We start from the raw sequence: 21295 nt of genomic DNA, 5'->3' as shown, positions 1-21295 counted from the left end.
GGCATATACCTGTAGACCAAGTTGCTTGGGAGGCTGAGGCAGGAGAACCACTTGAACCCGGGAGGTTGAGGTTGCAGTGATCTGAGATCACACCACTGCACTCTAGCCTGGCAATAGATCCAGACTCCATCTCAAAAAATAATAAATAAATAAACAAACAAACAAACAAACATAAGATTCTGTTGGGGTCAGAAAACAATACCCCAAAGTATGGTGCTTTGGCTTGCTGAGCACTTTGAACTAAAAAAAAAAAAAAAAAAAAAGTTAAAAGGCCTCAGGAGGAGCCTCAGAATCAGGACTTTCTGTCTCACTTTTCTCTTCCCACTCACCAACTGCAGATAGGGGATCACATTAAAAGTTCCCCTATCTCACTGAGGAAACTTTTTCCCTGCCAAAAAAGTGCAAAAGTCTTAACACTTCCTCATTAAGAATCTCACTAAATAACCAGGGAAAAGGTTAACCACCAGAGAAGAGAAAAGACTAAAAGTCATCACCACAATTAGACAGACTTTTCAACAACTCCTCTGCGGGCCGCTCCAAGAGATTGCCTGGAAAACCTAATCTGTATAACAAGACAAATTCATGGTACAGTTCCACCCCTCACCTCTCCACAACTGGTTACCATCACCTCCAGAGCTCAGAGGAACTCTGTCCCAGACGATTCCCTCCTTTTTGGGCTCATTTGATTCCCCTAAAAATCATTTGCTACCCTTAAAAATTGCCGGTATCTCCCATGTCCCTCTCCCTGATGAAGAGGGTATTTAAGTCTCAACCATCCGGCCACTTTGAGTCTCATATTTTGTATGTCTCCCATGGACACATTCACATTAGTTAATTTATATGCATTTTCTCCTGTGAATCTGTTGACAGTTTATCTCAGCAGACTTGAACCTTCAGAGGTGGGAGGGAAAAATTCTCTTTGCCCCTACAATTCATACATCTTATTCAAACTTATTCCAACTACATCAATAGGATCTAGCTCTGATTTTCATTTTCAGCCTTCTCAAGCTCTACCACTTGCTTGGCACCAAGAATATTCATTACAATGTCAGGGAATGAATGCATGAATAAATACATCAAAAAATAACTCTAGGATAGAGACAATGTCTCCAATACTTATTTGGAAATTATTTTCCAAGTTATTACAAACTGTTTCTAATTTGACCAACACTTATAGTAGACAAAATTTTTATTTCATTAAAATCTGTTTTATTTCATCATAACTTATCTACAGAAGCAATTGAAAGAGAAATGTATTTCTTCTTTTCAGAACTTTTTTTGCTTATTTTATGAAATGTATGCAGTATCTTACAGCTCTGTATATGTTCTCAATCCTTCTCTTTAAATTTTCATGGTAGACATCTATTTTCGATTACCAGCAGGAATTAGAGGTATTGGCAAACAGTCAGTAGGTAGTCTTCCAATCAGGGGATGTTTCGTGCGCACTTTCCTAGTTAGCATAGGTACTCTCTAAACAAATAAATTGAGTAGCATGACAATTTATAAATTCTTAGATGCTTCATTTGTTGTTTCCTCTCTAGGCCTTCACTGGTTTCCCTTTTAAAATTTAATAAAGTTGCAAAATTCCATGACTCACAGAATCATTCTCTGAACTTTTGTTATATTAGATATAAGCAGAAAACATGAGTTCTTTGTCTGTCAATTGTGGACAAACAAATTATGCCTGGTCCCAATGGTAACTGTCATCTTTAAATGATTTTAGTATTATTTAGTACTCCGAGCAAGAAAATCACTTAGAAACAGTAAATGCTAAACTCTAGTGGTTTTTAGACAAACCCCACCACCAATTTACACGCATATACCTGTCCTGGCAAAACAAGATTGTGAAAGAATAAAATTAGAGCTTGCTTACCGGGTCCCTTAAGTCTGAGGAAAAATCCATACTCGAACTTGTTTACTGTAGTAGTGAATATTTCATATACATCAAGACACATTATTGTATAGCCAAAACATGAAGTATAATTTTTCACTTCAGGAAAAAAATTGATTTCTTTATCCTATGTATTTGTAGTTGCTATTTTTCTTTAGCATGTCATCTAAAGGTTGAATTGTAGTCTATGTTTCTTTGGTGAGAATGAGGAGTTTCATTAGACAAGGTCCCAGGAGGGCTATCAAGTATATTATTAAACAAGCTTTGACTTAAGGAAGCAAGAAGGCAAACTCAGAACAATTGTAAGCATTCAAATAATTCTAGGAACAAGAAAGGCTATTTACTAGCAATCTTTTATGTGGCTAAGAATGCCTGATAGGAGGTGATGGTGAAGATCATTGATCAATGGAATGAGTCTGAGTTCTAGGCTGCAAGGCAGCTATAGTTTCCCAAATACACTTGTGTAAGTCTCTATGTTTGGTGTGCAAAGCAGGTAGTTCTTGGGTTGTGCTCCTTGATCTGAGTATTCTATCACCAAAAACCATAGTTAAATGTTCCCTAAGCATAAGAGGTGTGGCCCATCACTCTATAATAGATGCATTTCGGCACACACAGAAGTGACTCAGAGTCAATCGGAAGGAACAGGAACTATGCTTATGACTCTCATTTTAGCAAAAGGCCAAGCCAAATCTTTTGTTTATATATCTCTGTTAAATGCTGTTTTAGCTCAAAGGTCTTTTTTTCTCACTCTTACCAATTTCCTTTAGGGATGGGTTTCTGTTTCAACTGAGGTATTTTGATGATAATTTTTCCTTTAAGATGATTATTTATTTACGGTTCAGGCTAAAAAAAATAACTTATCCCATTAAAAATGTTCCGAGAGCATAAGAACATTTTAGGATGTTAACTGCTCATGTTACCAGTCATCCGTGAAACATATGCCAAAATGCTCCGAAAGGTTCTGAAATGCCTTTTGCAGCTATAAATCTTTTACAGGTACGATTATGTGGAAGCAGAAAGAAGAAAAAGTACATCCAACATCTGGAGTCAAATGGTTTACTGAAGTAAGATTACAAAATTAAATTTAAATGAACTTAATTAAAAGGGGAGGAGAGTCTAATTTAATATGGACATTCATCATGTCCTCATTGAAGTTTCTTCCAGCACCAGAAAAATACAATAAAGTCTGAATACAAAAGTTGGATAAAGCCTCTAATGGAGTGTGAAAAGATGACCAAAGAGACACAGTCAGGCAGAATATATTGTCTTTTTCTCTTTGCCATTTTAATGACATGGAATACCCAACTGTTTTGAAAAGGTAGTATCAATCAAGAAACTGAGCTTGGAAACTTATCTGTTTTAACCGTCTCAACTGTTTGAAGTTTCATTGTACATATTTCATCACTTAAAGATGGCGATTGCTAGGTTGGGTTTTTAGTTCAATGATACCTGACTGAAAACTCTAACAATATGCAGTTATAAGAAAAGGAAGGAAGGAGGGAAGCAGGCAGGTGGCAAGGAAGAAAGGAAGGAAGGAAGGAAGGAAGGAAGGAAGGAAGGAAGGAAGGAAGGAAGGAAGGAAGGAAGGAAAGAAGGAAGGAGTTCAAAAAGAAAAGTGTTAATTTTAAATTAAATCACCTGCCCTTTGGTTTTCACCCTCTAAAGAAAATAATAAACAATGGACCCCCTTAATATTGTGGTTTTGAGTTCTCGCTGCTCACTGAACAGTTTCTTTCTAGTTCTTAAACATTCTGTGCTCTATGTGCTGAGGAAGATGTGTGAATAAATCAAAATACACACCATAAAGTTACATATCTATAATTATGTGGAATCAATAGAATTTTATTTTATTAAATTGATTATAGATTCTAGAAAAGACTGCCAAATGTTGTTTTACCCTTTGTAGTCTTAAACACTAAGAACATTGCTAGAGGTTAACTTTATGAAAACTTTTTACCATCAACTAACACTCTGATTCCCATCATCTCATCTTTCCCTTTGACCTCATAAATATTTAGTTTTTGTCATACATGTCACTGGCACTTTTACTTCTGATCCCCCTTATCTAAAAGAGAGGCTTCTAATAACTCCCCATCCCAACCACTAATCTAATCTAATATGGTACACACTCGTAAATCAAGTGGAAAGTGAAGACAAAAAAACCCTTAAGCAGAAAAATGGAGTGAGCAGTAGAGGAAGCCAGAGAAACAGAAAGCATCAAAAATAAAGCATTAAAATTACTCCATCACCTGAAGCCAAAACCAAGGAGTAGATGATAAACAGAAATTATTAGTGTATATTTATTTAGGACCTACTCTTTATAAGTAGGTGTTGAGCACTTTCAACTATGTCAGGGTGGTTAAACACAGCAACCCTGTGATAAGAAAACAGAGGATAATAAGCACTTCACTGGCATCTTCAGCATTGTATAGGTGGTGAGTAGCAAAGCCAGACTTTAAACACCAGTCCTTTCTTGCCACATCCAATGCTCTGACTCTACATGGCACTGCCTCAGAAACCGCAGGTGGTAAGAACCTGAGATTGGGAACCTAAGAGAGACTGAGGAGTATAGCAAGAGGACTGAATCTTGTCTGAGAATGTGATTAAAGAAATAACCAGTGGTACAAGGGAGGATGAAAAGTGAATAATTTTAACCGTTAGGAAAAGTTCATTCATCAAAATCATGTGTTCTTCACTGACTCATATCATTTACTTCATATTAGACTTTAAAATCCTTGCAATATCTCTATACTGTAAGAGAAGAGAAATAGCAATGTTTATGGTTCACAATAACCCCAATGGTACTGATGGTCTGTTACTAATTGTGATCCTGATTCTATTCATATGTACTTCATATGTACACTTTTTTTTTCCTAGAGTGCTAAATAGCTACCCCTAAGGCCACAAACAGAAAACAACTTTACTTTTTTGTAGATAATGGACCTGAGGCCTTAGATTTCATTACAACTTACATTTTATTATAGTCCCAAAGAATGACTGATCATAGGTAGTGCTTCCGAAAATGTATGAATATTATCATCCTTCCCAAAAAGATGTTGGTTCTACAATTGTTTTATATAAAAAGAGGAAAAGTTAACAGTCACTTATTATACAACAGTTCTCACATCAGATCAGCAAAGGCAGAAGGTCAGGACAAACAAAGGTGAGGTCACTAGGACTGGCAAACCACAGGCCTTCACACAGCTCAGAATGCACAAAATAGAAGATAAGCAAAACTGTGGGGCAGCTAGTATGCACAGAGGGGGAGAAGGCAATACTGCCAGAGACAGTGGAGATAATGGCCATGCAGACACTTATTCATTCACTGTATCACGGAGTAGAACAGATTAGGAAAGAAAATTAGGGGAGGGGGAAGAAAGGTTTATAAACAGGTTGAGGGGAGAAACAGCAGAGATCATAAAAGAATGCTGTAAATGACAAAAATGCGTTTCACAGTTAGTCTGTATAAGACAGGCCCAATAATACAACGCTCTACTGATGAAGGGAGGTAAAGGTATTCTCTGATTAAAGTTGAGCCACTGGACTCTGTAATGATGAACTCAGAGGTAGCTAGCCCATTCGGTATGTAAGATCACTGAGCCTAAGGCCACTGTTTGGCTCAGATTAAGAGAATACCTGTGTGTTCTGAGAACACCACCCTTCTGAAGGTAACAGTCTCCTCAGCAACAGTCAATGATCACCTGAGAACTCTTCATGTTCTTGGAAAGGTCTGCCTCACCCCCAAAACTTCCACATAACTCGCTTTCCTCTCAACACTCACAGCCTCAGCACCACCTCCTGCCCTGGACCAGCAGGCCAGCTATCATCGGACCATGGCAGGCCAGTCACCACGCCAGCCCAGTACTTCCAGTCATCTCTTATCTCCTCTTCTCTAATCCTCTTATGGCTTTGTTCACTACTTGTTCTGATCTTGGTTTCATACCTCCTGAAAGTCTTTCACTGAATCCTCTGAGACTTGAGGTCAATCATCAGTAAATCTGCTTATTCTCTACTTCCTTTGGAAACTTCCCTTTCACCTTTTTGCACTAGTTAAAATCTGACTTCCCAGATAACACTCAATCCACTAAAGCCCTTTCAAGAGGTAGCTTTTACTCTCCTACATCCCTCTTACCAAGGAGCATAAAAGTATAGTAGGTGTCCTCTGTGTTCTTCATTATTGTGTCCAGGCCTTTTTTCCTTCTTCCTCAATAAAACTCCAGCTTTCCCTTTCATGTCATCAGGCTCTACTCCTCTACTCTTGTTGGTGATTCCTCCAGTTCATTCCCCCTCCATTGATCGGAGACTTAGCATGTGGCTCATTATTACTTTCTCTAATACTAACCCTATTTAATTTTGGCCATTTTCATATCCAATGGCATGTCCTTCAATATCCTGTTTCTCAGCTCCTGGACTCCTTCTCCTTCAGAGATTCCATCGGCCACCCTTCTTGTGTCACTCACTTCCATAGTCACACATTTGACTTTGTGGTTATCAATAACTGTACTTCACACAAAATCTCAATTTTAAACATTCTCTTCTATGATCATGATTTCTTATTTTTCTTTATCACTCCTTCTAACACCCTAACTCCTACAATTCTAAAATCCCATAAGGACTTAAAATTTACTCTCTTTGTCCCTGAGATATAGCTCTCTCATTAAATCTTCTCTTCCCTCTTCTCTCCTTTGTAGCTTAAATCCCATAGAGAACCATTAGAATCTTTTCCTAGCTCCTTTTTGTCTTGGTGAACTTTCCTGGTGAAATCATAACTCTCCTTAAATTCAATCAGGTGATCACTGTGTGCTTGCACTTACGAAGTCTAACATGACTGGTATTTGGTAAACGATCAAAAGAGAATGTTCATATCCTGTGACTCCCACCTCTTCCCACCTATCTGCAACTTTCCTGTTCTTACAGAGAAGCTATTTGTGCTCTTAGTCAAAGTCACCCTATCCTCCCAGGCACAGGACCCTGTCCTATCTTCCTGAAGTTATTGAAGCAGGTTCCTAAGTGGTCTCCCTACTTATGCCTTCCCTACCCGCCCTGTGCATTCCCTCCTACTCTGTTATGGGCTGAACGTTTATATTTCGCCAAAATCCTTATGTTGAAATCCTAACCCTTTATGTGATAGTATCAAGAGATGGGGCATTTGGGAGGTGATTAGATTATGAGGGTATAGCCTTCAAAAACGGGATCATTGCAGTTATTTTAAAAATCCCAGAGAGATGTATTACCTCTCCCACCATGTAAGGACAAACAGAAGGCTCTGTTTATGTACAAGGAAATGGACCCTCACCAGACACTGAATTTGCTGATGCCTTGATCTTGAACTTTTCAGCCTCCAGAACTGTAAGAAATAAATTTCTGTTGTTTATGAGACATCCAGTTTATGCTATTTTATTATAGAAGCCTGAACAGAACACTTTCAGCATGGCTGCCAGAATGATCCTTGTAATGAGTCAGCCTGAATAGCCTCCCTGCTAATTTTCAAATGTGCTACCCATTCTCTTGTCTCAGAGCCTTTGCACTTACTGTTGTCTCTGCCTAGAACAATCGTTCCCAGATTTCTGCCTGGCTTGCTGTCTCATTTCCTTCAAGTCTTTTTTCAGAAGGTATCTACACAGAAAAGCTTTATCAAGTCACCCCATGTAAAATTTCAGCACCAAACCCCATTTCATATCTCTTCTTTTTTCTCATTGCACTCACCTGTATATAAAATATATATGAGCATATAAAATACATAAATGCTATATTTTAGATATATTTATCTCGTGCATCATTTATCTTTTCTGTTGAAAGGTAACTTCCTTGAATGCAGATGTTTTTATCTGTTGGGTTTACTTCAGTATCCCCAATACACAAAACAATGCCTAGCAACGCTTGCTAGGTGGTACAATGAATGAATTGCCAAAAAAAAAGGATGTAGGAGTGGCAAAAAAAGAGAAAACAAAAAGTGCTTAATGTCTTTCACATGGAAAATGACTATTTAGAGGTGCCAATTTTTACCATGATATCTTCCATTTATGAAATCAAGATTTCAGAGGATTCAAGTACCCAACAGTTGTCATGTTAAGGCCATGACAATATGGTAATACAGCTCATTGAAAAACACCAAAACAATGCTAATAATTAATACAAATCCTGAACAATTCTAAAATTACTATTTTTAATCTTAGCAGTAATTGTCACTCCTTAAACAATAGATATTTGGTAAATCTTGCCCCTTTAGACAACCTCTGAAAGTTTTACGTTTGATGACAACAACTTCCTGCTTACTCAGACACTCATATTCTCTCTCTGTCTCTCTCTCTCACACACACAAATACACACACGTACACACATCTACACAGACACAGTATAAGCAGATAGAGTCTGAAAGGTAAAGCATATAACCATGAGATGCTATGTCAGAGCATATACACACATGTACACACATCTACACACACACACAGTATAAGCAGATAGAGTCTAAAAGGTAAAGCATATAACCATGAGATGCTATGTCAGAGCATATCTTCTTGCCTGATATGAGGATGAAATCACAATATGCCTACACGATTTACATTTTTTATCTCCTCTTTCCCTCTGTACTCTAAAACAAATGAATATTAAATATTCAAACTTTGAAAATGTTTCTAGAATCACGTTTGTGCCTTTTTCAATAATATCTAATAATATATCTTCAGATATTTAATTAGAATTTTTTGCAGGTGGTTGATAAGACAACACACTATTAACAGCTATAATTCCCCTTCCCCCTCAATTTAGTGGAATCCTTCAGTGATACAAAGATTGCCTTTATCAGAGGCTCTCAATCTGTCCCAATTTTTCATAAGTCACTGAGTTCTAATGACATTTTCTCAGATGCTAAACTTGAAAATAAAAGAAGAAAATTCACTTTTGACTTTATTACACCAAAAATGTCTGAGTGATAGATGGGACCATTGCAGTTATGGCGGTTCTTGGGCTCCTATTGTTAGTCATGAGTTATTTTCATCAGCTGCAAAGTAATGGGGGGCGGCTAGAACAGAAAATACTTGCAATTTTCTGGAGCTTCAGCGAAATGCTAATAAAAATAGCTGAGATTCTAAAGACCACCCTACGAGAATCTCTATCAATTTCCATAATTTCCTGATCCCCTTCCTGGAAAGGGTCCTAAGGAGCTCTCTTTGCTGATTATATCTTACCTCCACATTTACTTTGGACAGAAACAGAGGTCAGTGATTGAAAAGAGAAATTGCCTTTTGAGTTAGGAATGCTGGAAATAATAGATGTAGCCAGATCCATCAGATTGTGAGTAAACTGATTGAGTTACTAGTTCTATGATCTGCTATGATGATTTCAAACTAATTTTCAAGCTAACTGGGTCAGTTATAAACACATGGAAACTTGGTTGGTGTATTTTAGGACAACATTTCCCATACTTAACCTTATTCTCATCTTAATTCTCTTTGGTTACTTCCCCAGACTGGTCTGAGAATTTTGTGACCAAGGAAGGTTTAAATTAGGTTCTAAGATGAGGACAAAATAGACCATACTCAGGCTTGAAGGAGCTATTAGTTACTTTTGTTCTCTTGAGAGAACAAATTGGTAGAAAATGAGGGGAGACTGTAATTGTCACAGAAGGTACAAATGATGCTGCCATGTGATTGGGGGTCTTGGGACTGGCGAAGAGTATGGTTATCATTTGAGAGGACAGCAGTGCACACAAGTAAGTCTCTCTACAGTGGTGACCTTGGCATGGCGTGAAAATTTTATTCCTAAATAAAAAATAAATGGATGATACTCTTGGTTGGTAGTTCACGTCAGGCAATTTCTCTGACCCACATCCATTATGTTAACGTTCTTCTCTAGCACTCTGGATAAAAATTTGGACCACTATGTTTAACTTCATCCATTATTCATAGTCCTTGATTGCTTCTAACATTAGTACATGAACTGGAAGCTCTGAAAGATTTTTGATGTCATGTGTAATTGTTGGAATTTCCTGTGTATTATTTAAGTTACATTTTCCAACAACTTGGCTTTATTCTTAAAGGATGTGTGATCAACAGTTCTTTGCAAGGGCAAAGATTACGGTATGTTCCAGCAAATTGTGTTTGTTGACTTAAGACATTTCCCCCAACCCCCAACTCATATTGATTGTCTACAACATTTGTAATGAAACAGAGTCAGAGAGTAAACTCAGGGCAGTGGGGTATATTTGTCTTACAGATCAAACACTTAAAGCAGGATTTATGGAAGCAGAGGGCTGTGGGTCAATAGCTAAAAAAAAACCTCGATTGTAAACAATCAAAGGACTTTCTGAGGTGTGAAGGAGAGGAGAAAGGAGACAGGAGGGGGTAGAGAGGAGGAGGAGAAGGGGCAGGAAGATACACAGGGTTTGCTTTGCTAGGAAGTCTACATTTGAAAAGAATTAAAGGAAAGGAGGTCTGAGAAAGACAAATTCACCACAAGGATTAGCCCCAGAGACCGTTCCCACCCCTCTTACTGACAGGGATTGTATTATAAACATTTCCTCAGTACGCTCCCATACTCTCATTTGGAGTAACTTTAGACACTGAAATTTCAGATCAGTGCATCAAGAATACTAAAAATAGATACACATACAGTTCAGGGAAAGTTATAATGATGGTGTTTTGTTGTTATCATAATTTAATAAGAACAGTCAAGTGTATTCGAGCTCAGAGCAACTGTAAGCCTTCGTTCAATGTGAAAACATAGATCAATGAAGATGCCTTTCTGACCTAATGTTCTAATCAGACAAGTGCTATTAATAAGGAATCAACTTTCTAGCAATACTAAATTCTGTGTAGTGAATTTAAGTTCCACAAAGTATTTTTTTTACTTATTATTTTATCTCCAGCTATGTCTACAGAGAAATAGAGTAAGTATTAAACCCCTTTTACAAATTAAAAACTAAGACCTGACATTTAAGAGACTATTTAAAATCTTAGAGACAAAAGAAGAAAAACCTTATCTAGAAAAGTCATGTATGGTTTTAGGATTAAGAATGAGGTACATTGGTTTCTACATTAGTGTTTTTCTGCTCTGTCACTCTACGTGAATATATTCTTTCTCAAACAAGTCTATCTGTTCAACAGTGTCCTCATATGCAGAAGTGAGACAGGATTCTGTATGATCTTTGGTTCTCTAGAGAGACAAGAAACTCCAAGGCTAGTTCTAAGAAAATCTTTCCACTTGCTAAATGATGCCACTCAATTTAGCATGGTCTACTGGATTTCTTTTGTAGGCTTTCACTTTTGATAACAAAAAGCATAATTTGATATATACTGTTCAGATGAAATAATGACTTCTGTGGTCCAGAAGTGAGTCGTAGGCCACTTTCACAGAGGTTTATAATTTCATTAAGGCCAATCACATGCATGTTTCTCTTTTTCTCTCCTCACATTGCTCAGCCTTGGGGATTTTTAAAAGCCCTGTTCAGTTTAGCTCTGCCCCTTCTGACATCTAAGATTTAATGACTCTAATTAGGATGTTATCTTAAATTCCATGTACATATGAGAAAACCATGACTTATATTTGGAAATTAGGGTAGTTCCTAGAAAGCATTTCTAAATCATGAAATAAAACATGAAACTCAAGTGCAGAGTTATTTAATTTTCAAGGGGAATGTAATATTCAGATAAAAGAAACCATAATGATGTAATCATTTACTTTTATATGCATAAAAGTGTGAAGTTATATTGTCAGTTGCAGGTATCGGTTTAAGTAATGCATCTTCCAAGCTATTTCATAATCATTCTTCCCTTGCTCCATAAATAGATTTTGAGAATACAAGCTGTTAAACTAAAAGTTACTGCAATAATATGACTGAATAAAGCAGCAAGGCTATTTGAGAAGAATATATTAAGAGGAATAAATATGAATGCTGAATTTCCAAAATACATCCTTCAGAAATTCACAGACGTAAGGCCATGTTCAGCATCCAAGAACGAGCAAATCAGACTACTCAAAGTCACATTTTGCTCAATGCACCATATATCTGCGACAAGACCACCTGTAAATGGACTAAATGTAGTGGTTCACACCTGTAATCCCAGCACTTTGGGAGGCCAAGGGAAGAGGATCATTTGAGGCCATAAGTTCAAGGCCAGCATGGGCAACACAGTGATACCCTATCTCTATCATTTTTTTTTTAAATTAGGAAGGCATAGTGGCATTTGCCTGTAGCCCTAGCTACTCAGGAGGCTCAGATGGGAGGATCCTTTGAGCCCAGGAGTTCAAGGCTCCTGTGAGCTGTAATTGTGCCTTTGCATTCCAGCCTGACTGACAGAGCAAGACTCTGTCTCAAAATAAATAAATAAATACATAAATAGAATATGTTAAAATAGTAGCTGTAAGAGAACTGAATGTGCTAAACATAGCCTCACTCCGTGAAGATCTGGCTTAAAGGAAGATGGTAATGGAATGGGTATTATTTTTTAAATGTAATTTATTAAATTAAACAACTCAGGGTCCAAAGAAACCACTGAGGCCTAGATGATCTTGTTTGACTATTTAACCCTATCATGGCACAATATCTACTTCATATTGAAAATGTGTCCAGAGATGGTACTATCTTTTATTAAGAATATAAATTGGAATGATTACTTTATTAAATCTTATATCTTGGCCTCAGATTTAAGGGAGAGAGTATATGTGTTTTTATCTACACATATGTATAAATACACATACACACAGAGGAGTGGAAGACTTCCCTTTTCAAAATGAGCTTCCAGTAACACAATTTGCCATCCATCTCTCAATACCGTCACCATTATAACTTTTTTTTAAAGTAATGGCGTGCAGATGTCTCTGATGGCAGCAAGTGTCCAGCATGTGAAGATGCACTATCATCAGCCTCAGAGAGTCTTCATTTTTACATAATCTCCTAACTAACTGAAAATGTGGTTGTTTTAGACACCAAATATCTGGGCCCCTGTTAAGGATATGACTGCGCCATGCGGAATGAAAAACAGAGTCACTTTCCCTTTCTTTCTCTCCATTGATCTTAAACTCTGTCCCTTTGTGCTCTAGAATCACATCTCTTCTGAATACAAATAGTTTCATTGTCCAAAATGGAAACCATTTCCTCCACTTAGTTCAATGGTACAGAAACTTTAAAAATCTAATTATTAGTTTCCCTATTTTCACTCGTACCAACAAACACTATGTTCAATATTTATGGATTATGAATTTCTCTTGTGTTTACTATGTTTTGCAAGGTAGCAAAGTAGAGATCTTGACTGATCAAAAAAGATATACCTAAACAATTTCAGTTTTACATCTAATGAAAAAAGCCAGAACCCAGTAATATTTAATGTCCTTCGTTGTTATATATGTAAATCTTACCACTGCAAGCAAATGTGAAATCCTTAAACTGCTGGCCTCAGTGTTCCCATGTCAACCGGCATATGCTCAGGTTGGAGATCCTGCCAAAAGTCAAAGGAAAGCGTGCATGAAACAGAGCCTGATGGATGATGATTCTAACCCTGTCTTCCCAGCACTGCCGGAAAGCTTGCTTTATAAATGCCTGCTGCTGCTTTCATGATAAGTCCTCTTAAACACAGCTGAATGCAGTGCACCAGTCGATTTTCTTTTTTTTTCTCTCTCTGCCCTAACTAAGAGACCGATTATTGATCTCTACCTGGATGTTCCTATTGCGAACAGGCCATTCATGAATACAAGCAGGACGAATAATGGTACACTGCCTAGGTAGTTTTAATAAACTGTAAACAGGACATAGTCTCTGTGGGGGAAAAAGTAACCAGGCCAATTTTAATGAAGTATTTGCTTACATAAATGCAATGTCTGTGTACATTCTATGGGCCACACACTGGGTAGTGGAAGGCAACTTGGTTTTCACTGAGTCCCTTGTCAGAGTGGACAAGGATACTTCTACCCAAGAGAAGTTTCCAAATGTCTTCTGTTGCCCTTGAGATGAGGCTCTGAGGGCTGGAGTGGATTTTTCTTGCTCTGACCACTCTACTGGAATAAAGGGATCTGAACCCAGAAGTGGTTAAACAGACACAGAAGGAGTATAAGCCCATGGGAGCACTCAAGAATCCCAAACCTGAAAACAGGGGGAGAAAAGTAGCTGAATTAATATCCCCAGGAGTTCTATGAAGCCTCTTTGAAAACCAGAGAAACCTTAGTTCAGAAATAGTCAGCAAGGTGTTTTAAAGTTAGAAAATGTCAGACTTCGTCATTCTCAGATGGGTTTTTGTTCTACCAGTATATGAATGTGCATGTTAGCTTGTTTGATGTAAGAGAAGATATAAGTTTTATATTTAACATCTGCTGAAGTTTTTTTTTTAATAACACCCTTGATATTTCTATATTTCAATGAAACAAAGCAGAACTATAGGGGTAGTTCTTCAATAGCAGGAATGCATTCAACTGTAAATATTAAAACAAGAACTCAGCTAAGGAAGCATCTGGAAAATGAGTGCCACCAAGAAGAAATGCTGATACCCTGCACTGTGTCCACCACGGCATTAGTCAGGCCATAGCCACTCATCTCCTTCTGTTTAAGTAGAGAGAAAAAAAATTTTCTTTGAGAAAAATGGAAGAGTTCAAGCTAACACAACACATGAATGTTTTCCAAAAGTCTGAATCATGTATAGACTCACCATTTCAAAGACCAAAGAATCATTTAGGATAGTATTATCATTAGAGTATTTTTGTCAAAGACTAAAAATATTTGGGCCAGTATCGAGAATAGTTGTTTTCAAATGTGAGTGTGCATAAGAGGCTTTGGATAGTCTTTAATAACACAGATTCTTTGGCCTTATTTTATTAAAATTCTGAATCAATAGGTCTGGGCTGGAGTCCAGGACTATATGCTACATATTTTCAAGAAGAGCAGGTCATTTTAATGCACCTACCCCAAAGATCCAGTTCAAGAGCTAATTAGTAGGGGCCACCTTCAGATTCACTTAATGAGGAAACTTTTTCCATTTTAGCCAGCCCCTTGTTGTGTTATCTGACCATGGCTGACAAACGTGGAGAAGTATTTAGCACAAGTAATTTAGCAGAAGTATTTGTAAGGAAAAACAGCTATAACATTTAAAAGGGGAACTGGCTTTTTACCAATCAGAGGCTGCTATCAACAAAACAGGTTAGTAAGACTTACTTGGAGGGCAGATATAAACCTAAATTTGTTCCTGTGTGTTTTAATGCTTCTTGTCCAAACTAAGCTCTTAAACCAAAGAAGCCAGAGGCACACTTCCCACCACATATGAAAATGCTCCAGCCCAGTGCAGTGGCTCATGCCTGTAATCCTAGCACTTTGGGAAGTCAAGACAAGTGGATTCATTGAGCCTAGGAATTCAAGACCAGCCTGGGCAACATTGGGAAATTCTTTCTCTACCAAAAAATATAAAAACAATTAGCTGTGCATGGTGGCATGTGCCTGTGATCCCAGCTACTCAGGAGGCTGAGGTCAGGGGATCATCTGAGCCCAGGAGGTTGAGGCTGCAGTTGAGTCAAGCACTCCAGCCCGGGCAACAGAGCCAGACTCTATTGCAAAATAATATAAAATAAAATAATGTTTCCTTAAATATTTGGTTCCAACATCGATTTTCAGAAATATAGTGTTGCACAGAGCTTTTAGCCTAAATCTAAGGGCCCCCCCGACAACAGTTTGCAAATTTTATAAATTTACTTGTGGTGCATTTGCTCCTCCCATCCCTTCCCCACTCCCAGTAGGTCCAGGGCTTTCATCAGATTCTTAAGGTGGGAGCTTTTGGACGGGCGGTCTGAGGATACGGGTCCTAATCTTAGCTTGGCTTCTACTTGGTTTGGTGGCTTTTGACAAATAACTTCACATCTCTACTACACAGTTTTCCCATCTATGAAATAAGAAAGCTGAATTCAAAAAATTGGAATATTTTTTCAGCTTCACAATTCTAGGAAGTACCAATAAAATTGGGAGCATGAGGCTCCCATCAAGAAGGTATCTTGACATGTTTTTGGACTAATCTCCTATTTATGGGGGACTAACTGAAGTCCAGAGAGTTTACCATACTGTATAGTACATGGGAGATATCATTATGGTGGAAGATCAAAAATGGAACCCAGAGTTTCCAACTTATCCACCAACTCACTCTTCTTTCTAATACACAGTTAAGTTTTTAAAGCTCTATTTCCAGCTCATACTTTCTCATTGGCCGAGGATACATTTCGGGCAGGGTTTTCTTTTCTTGGCAGAGAGAGGGGTACAATGTGTTCTTTGGGGCTCTCTCCCAGATTTTCTCCAGGAGAGAACATATGCCCAGGTCCCCAAAGAATTGTGTTCCCACACTCACAGCTGTACAATAGGCAAGAAAAAGCTTCTACAAGCTTAAATAAACTATCAGCATTTGCAAAAGTACTCTGAAGTGTCTTCACAAAGTGTTCCAGGAGAATTGCTATTCTAAAAAGATCACTAGGTTACTTTGTCCTGGATTTTACCCTGTACTCAGGCATTAATACTTTAAGTGCATCAGTGATACTTATTTATTCATCCAAAGTTCAGCATTCGGTAAGCACAACTGGCAACAAAACAGACAGAGTCCTTGCTCTCATGTAAATTAGTGTCAGTGGGGAACTATAACCTCTTGCAAGTTCTGCTGCACTCCTGCCTGTGTGCTTTGGGAGGGAGAGAGAAGCTCTCCAAGAGACAGGCTCACGCTTCCTGTGAGTTGCCCACTTCTAAATCACAAGCATAGTTCTGGGAGACTCTCTATTACCTTAGCATGAATCAGTTTATCCAAATTGCTTTGGATAAACCTAACAGCATCAGGTTCTGTGTGGCTTTCCCCATTGTGTCAATACCTATTTGCTTATTAAAACTTTACTTGTCCAATAATACCTAGATCAAACTCCCCCCTTTGAATCTCTCTGTGCAATTTTATCTCATGTACGTAAGAATGCACAGAGCAACCTCATTTGTTTCTTGGTTATAGCACTGGGAGTGGAAGAATTTTCAGCCTTTACTAGTGTACAGGAATTATAAGTCATTTAGTTTACCCTTTTTATAGATAAGGAGAGTGTTATACAGAAGGAAGTCAGTCATTGTTAACCAATTATTATAAATCAAAAGGAAGGAAATGGAAAGTATATTTTTGTTAGCTTTTGTTCTGTGGAATGTTTTCATATGATTATTTTGAACATATTATTTAATCTAATTCTTGAAAACACTACTCAGAAGATACATTATTACATTATTATTATGCCTCATTTATAGATGCAATAAGTCTCAGTGGGGATAAATAACTTAAACCAGGTCAAACAGCTCCAAGAGGTAGCTGGCAGAGCTGGGGCTCAATCCCGGGCCTGTCTGAGGATGCCAGAACATGCCAAGGTAGTTGTCTTCTCCACCACCCCTCTCCACCTCCACACCAGGTCACAAGCGGGGAGGAGAAAATGTTGGCACTTACTGAGAAAGAGAATTTAGACAGCGCAAATGAGAAACCACAGATCTCTGACAACTTGGTCAAGAGTTCTATCTACTGCCCTCCTTCTGAGGCCCATCCTCAGACTCTGCCAGTCTTCATCACCACATCCTTTCACACGGAGACTCCCAACACTCCCACCCTTCCACCACCACCAAGGTGCAGAGAGGAGGGAGAAAGGATGAGAGCACCTGTGAAAGGATGATGCTAACTGACAGCAGCATCTGCCAGCATCTGAGCTTCTGGCTGGTTATCCTTTCAATGTGCCTTTACAATCATGCTAAATCTTAAAGTCCCAGAAAAGATAACACCTCAGAGTTGTGAAATGTAAAAACTGCAAGTCTGCACTTTGTGTATACCACTTTTAAAGAGCACCTCCCAATTCTTCTTTCCAACTACTACCCACCTTATACATATATGAGGTATTTGGCAGCTTTTTGCACCAAGAAGGTGGATAGAAACTGGGCTTGACAGATGAATGCATCAACTTCTCTGCTTCTCAGTAACAATATACATCATCTTCAGCTAAACCTTCCCCAAATATTTTTGTAACAATGACAGCCTAAGTACCTCCAAAATAATGATGATAATCACAAAATCTGGTTGTTTGGAATTTTTCACTTTACAAAGTATCTTTACATTCAGTAGTTTCACTTAATTTCCACAAAAACTAAATAAAGTGAATAGGACAGTAATTATTTTAATTTATGGTTTTCTTTTTCTTTTTTATTTTTTTTTTAGGTATGACTGGCAAATAAAAGTAGGATACATATCTATGGAGTATAATATGATGTTTTGGCATAAGTATACATTGTAAAATAATTACCACAGTCAAGCTAATTAATGGATCTATCACCTCACATAGTCACTTTTTTTTGGTGGTGAAAATGCTTGAGATCTACTCTCTTAGGAAACTTCAGTTATACAATACACTATTAGCAATGATAGTCATACTGTACATTAGGTCTCCCGAGCTTATTCATCTTATAACTGATGGTATGGACCCTTTGAGCAACATCTACCCTTTTCCCTACTCTCCAGACCCTGGTAGCCCCCATTTTACTCTCAGTCACTATGAGTTTGACATATTTTTAGAAGTCAGAGTAACTGTTAATAAATTATTATGAATCAAAAGGAAGGAAATGGAAAGTATATTTTTATTAGCTTTTGTTCTGTGGTATGTTTTTATAAGCTATTTTAAATATGTTATTTAATCTAATTCTCAGAATACATGACTCAGTAGATCTATTATTATGCCCCATTTACAGGTGCAGGAGGTCTCAGTGGGGATAAATAACAAGCCAGGTCAAACAGCTACAAGCAGTGGAAGCTTTTTCTCCATTCAAAATTCTTCAGGCAACATTATCCATGTCAGACTCACCTAGGTCCCTGATTTTGTTGCCCTCACTATGTTCACGTAGAATGAGCTTTGTGGCTTTTTCACTTTCTTCAGTAGTTGCTGATGGTTACCCGACTACATATGTGCAAAGTTGTATATGACAGATAATTTGCACACTCAGTCAAACCCTTTTCCTCACTCCTTTCATGGGTTCAGGAAAAGTTGAAATTTTGTGCAGAGAATAGAAAACTGAAAGGATACGTTAAAGTAGCTTCCTTTCAAAGAGCAATTCTCAGGTCTCCTTGCATATGGCCCCCCTGAGTGAAAGTGTAGCAAGTACTTCTGAATCGCTGTAGGGCATGTGGCTCTGCATACATATGCATAATGTCCTCTTCACACTTTGGAGCTACCAGATGCCTGGTTCTGCTGGGAAGAGGTTTGGTAACCCTCTTGAAATTATGAGGATTCATAACTCATTTATGCAAGCTGCAGACCCCTCTAGATGACATCTCCTGCTCTAAAGAATGATTGAGAGAAGGATGTAATAGAGCTGAAAATGACAATGAAATATTAGCAGTGCAGCAGAGTTTATATGAGGCTTCCAGCTAGATGAGGGAATTACACAAGTCAAAAGAAGAGGCAAGGCTTCAGGAAACACAAAGGAAGCAAGAACCTCTAGGTGTCAAGGACTAATTTTGTTGCTATGGAAAAGGCCCTGAGGCATTGATTCATTTTACAGGCTGGTGAGCAGCCCTCAATCCTGGACTCCTCATGCTTTTAAGTGCTAGGTGAAGCTCCTCCGCCATTCCCACTGGAATGACAGCCCTCTGAGGTGGTGGAATGAGTTTGGGGTTTGGTGGAGGGTGATGTTTAGGAGGGACTCAGACTAGGTCGTGACCCTATGTGCAGTGGGACTTTGTAACAGACTGGGATCTGCCTCTCCTGACACCACCCTCCAACCAAATCCTTCCCCACCAGCTCTCCAAATTTTGTTCTGAAACACTAAGCTCAGGCCGCCCACTCCAATCCCTTACAGTCGCCACCCCTCCCAGATACTAAAACACTACTCAGGAGTCTAGGTTCCTGCTCCTCAGAAGAGAACACAAAGCCCCGAACAGCCCGGTCCTTGCTTGCAGCTCTTGTTACACAGCACTGCTTGCATCTCCTGAAACACTCCAGTGCACCATGCCTTTGCCCTGCTGCTTGCTCCTCCTGGAGTGCCTTTCTCACTTCTCCCCCTAGGGACATCTCCTACTCATTCTTTAAGAAGCAGCTGCCACTTGACTGGCAAGGTGAAGACCTTCTCATGACACCTTGCACACGTCTCTACTTGACCACTTAGCACTCTCCACCAGAATTATATGCTACATGTTTTAGCCTGTATGAAACTATGGATTACTGGAGTGCAGGAGCAATGCTTGTAAATATGCCTTTTTATCCTTTACACTGAGCCAAAATACCTGGCATATAAGCCTGGTAAATGATTGAAAGAAAATGAATGAATTACTCACTAATTTCTCTCCCACATGCTTTTAACAAAACAGCATGTGAGTCATTATCCTTCTCTGATATACACTATAGTGGTGATATCAGAGAAAAAGAGACAAGAGATCAGAGTACTAGCTTGGCATCTTTATCTTAAAGCCTATGCCTTAGGGTAAGTTCATTTTCCCCATTAAAGGCATTCCTCTGATACAATGTTAGGATTCTATCAGGTCACATCATTAAAGGTCTTAGAGAAAGGCAGTGGTCTGTACTATAAAGAGCTCAGACTTTTCAATCAGATGGTCCTGTGTTCGAATCCAGACATTTCCACAAGTAGTAACTGGAGCTGGAAAAATGCTCAGAATCTAGCTGAATTTCAGTTCTCTCCTTGGTAAAATGAAGACGATAATACCTACCCCACAGTAATATAAATAAAATAATATTATAACTGCCAAGATGGCAACTCATTTTAGGTTCTCAATAAACGGCAACATTTATTTTTTACATCTTCAGCCTTAACGCCTTTTGCTTCTTGGTTCCCACAAAATTTTGTTCTTTCTCTAGAATAGAGGTCCTCCTTACTAAGGTATTAGAGGGTAATCTGTACACCAGAATCATTTGGGGTGATTTTCCAAATGATATCCCACATCCCTTTCAAGAAACACTTCTGTAGCATGCTATCACTGTTACTGATGGAAGCATGTTTTCTTTCTCAGGAGCTATCAGACACAAATGGGGCTGAGAATTACTTCTGTAGAACACACCTCTACAAGCCTTGCTCTTTTACAGTCATAATTCTAGCCGGGACCAAAAAATTCTCATCCTGAAACTATTATAACAGATTTCTAGTTGACCTCACTATTTAGAGGCTATCCCGTCAGTCCATCCTGCATATAATAGCAAGAATCATCACGCAAACTCCAGAAAGACAGAGTGAATTTCTGATAAAATGGGCACGTCAGGAGTCACCAAGGGAAGAGCAAGCCCCATCTCCTACACTGACACTCTGCACTGCTTCACCTACTTGTGCCTTTGACTATGTTATTGCTTTTAACTGGAGGGGTCCTTCTCTCCCAGCTGCTCCCCCTCTCCACACAGTTTAAGAACTTCTACATATCATTCAAGACAAACTCAAGTGCA

The 21295-nt window shown here is 38.5% G+C and overlaps 1 protein-coding gene across 14 annotated transcripts in view; it reads right to left on the bottom strand.

Annotated features, from left to right (window-relative positions):
• The window catches only part of SEMA6D (semaphorin 6D), a 591099-nt gene that overhangs the window by 359583 nt on the left and 210221 nt on the right, over positions 1–21295 (bottom strand). For 7 of the 14 annotated variants that reach the window (XM_078334173.1, XM_078334193.1, XM_078334172.1 and 4 more), the window contains exon 2: positions 13247–13326. The exons of the other annotated variants lie outside the window; for them this stretch is intronic. The gene's annotated coding sequence lies outside the window, so the exon portion shown is untranslated. The remainder of the gene's footprint in view (positions 1–13246; positions 13327–21295) is intronic. 14 annotated transcript variants of the gene reach the window in all.

This window comes from Callithrix jacchus, chromosome 8 (assembly GCF_049354715.1).
Source record: "Callithrix jacchus isolate 240 chromosome 8, calJac240_pri, whole genome shotgun sequence".
Lineage (NCBI taxonomy): Eukaryota > Metazoa > Chordata > Mammalia > Primates > Cebidae > Callithrix > Callithrix jacchus.
This window is presented reverse-complemented; position numbering and strand designations above follow the sequence as displayed.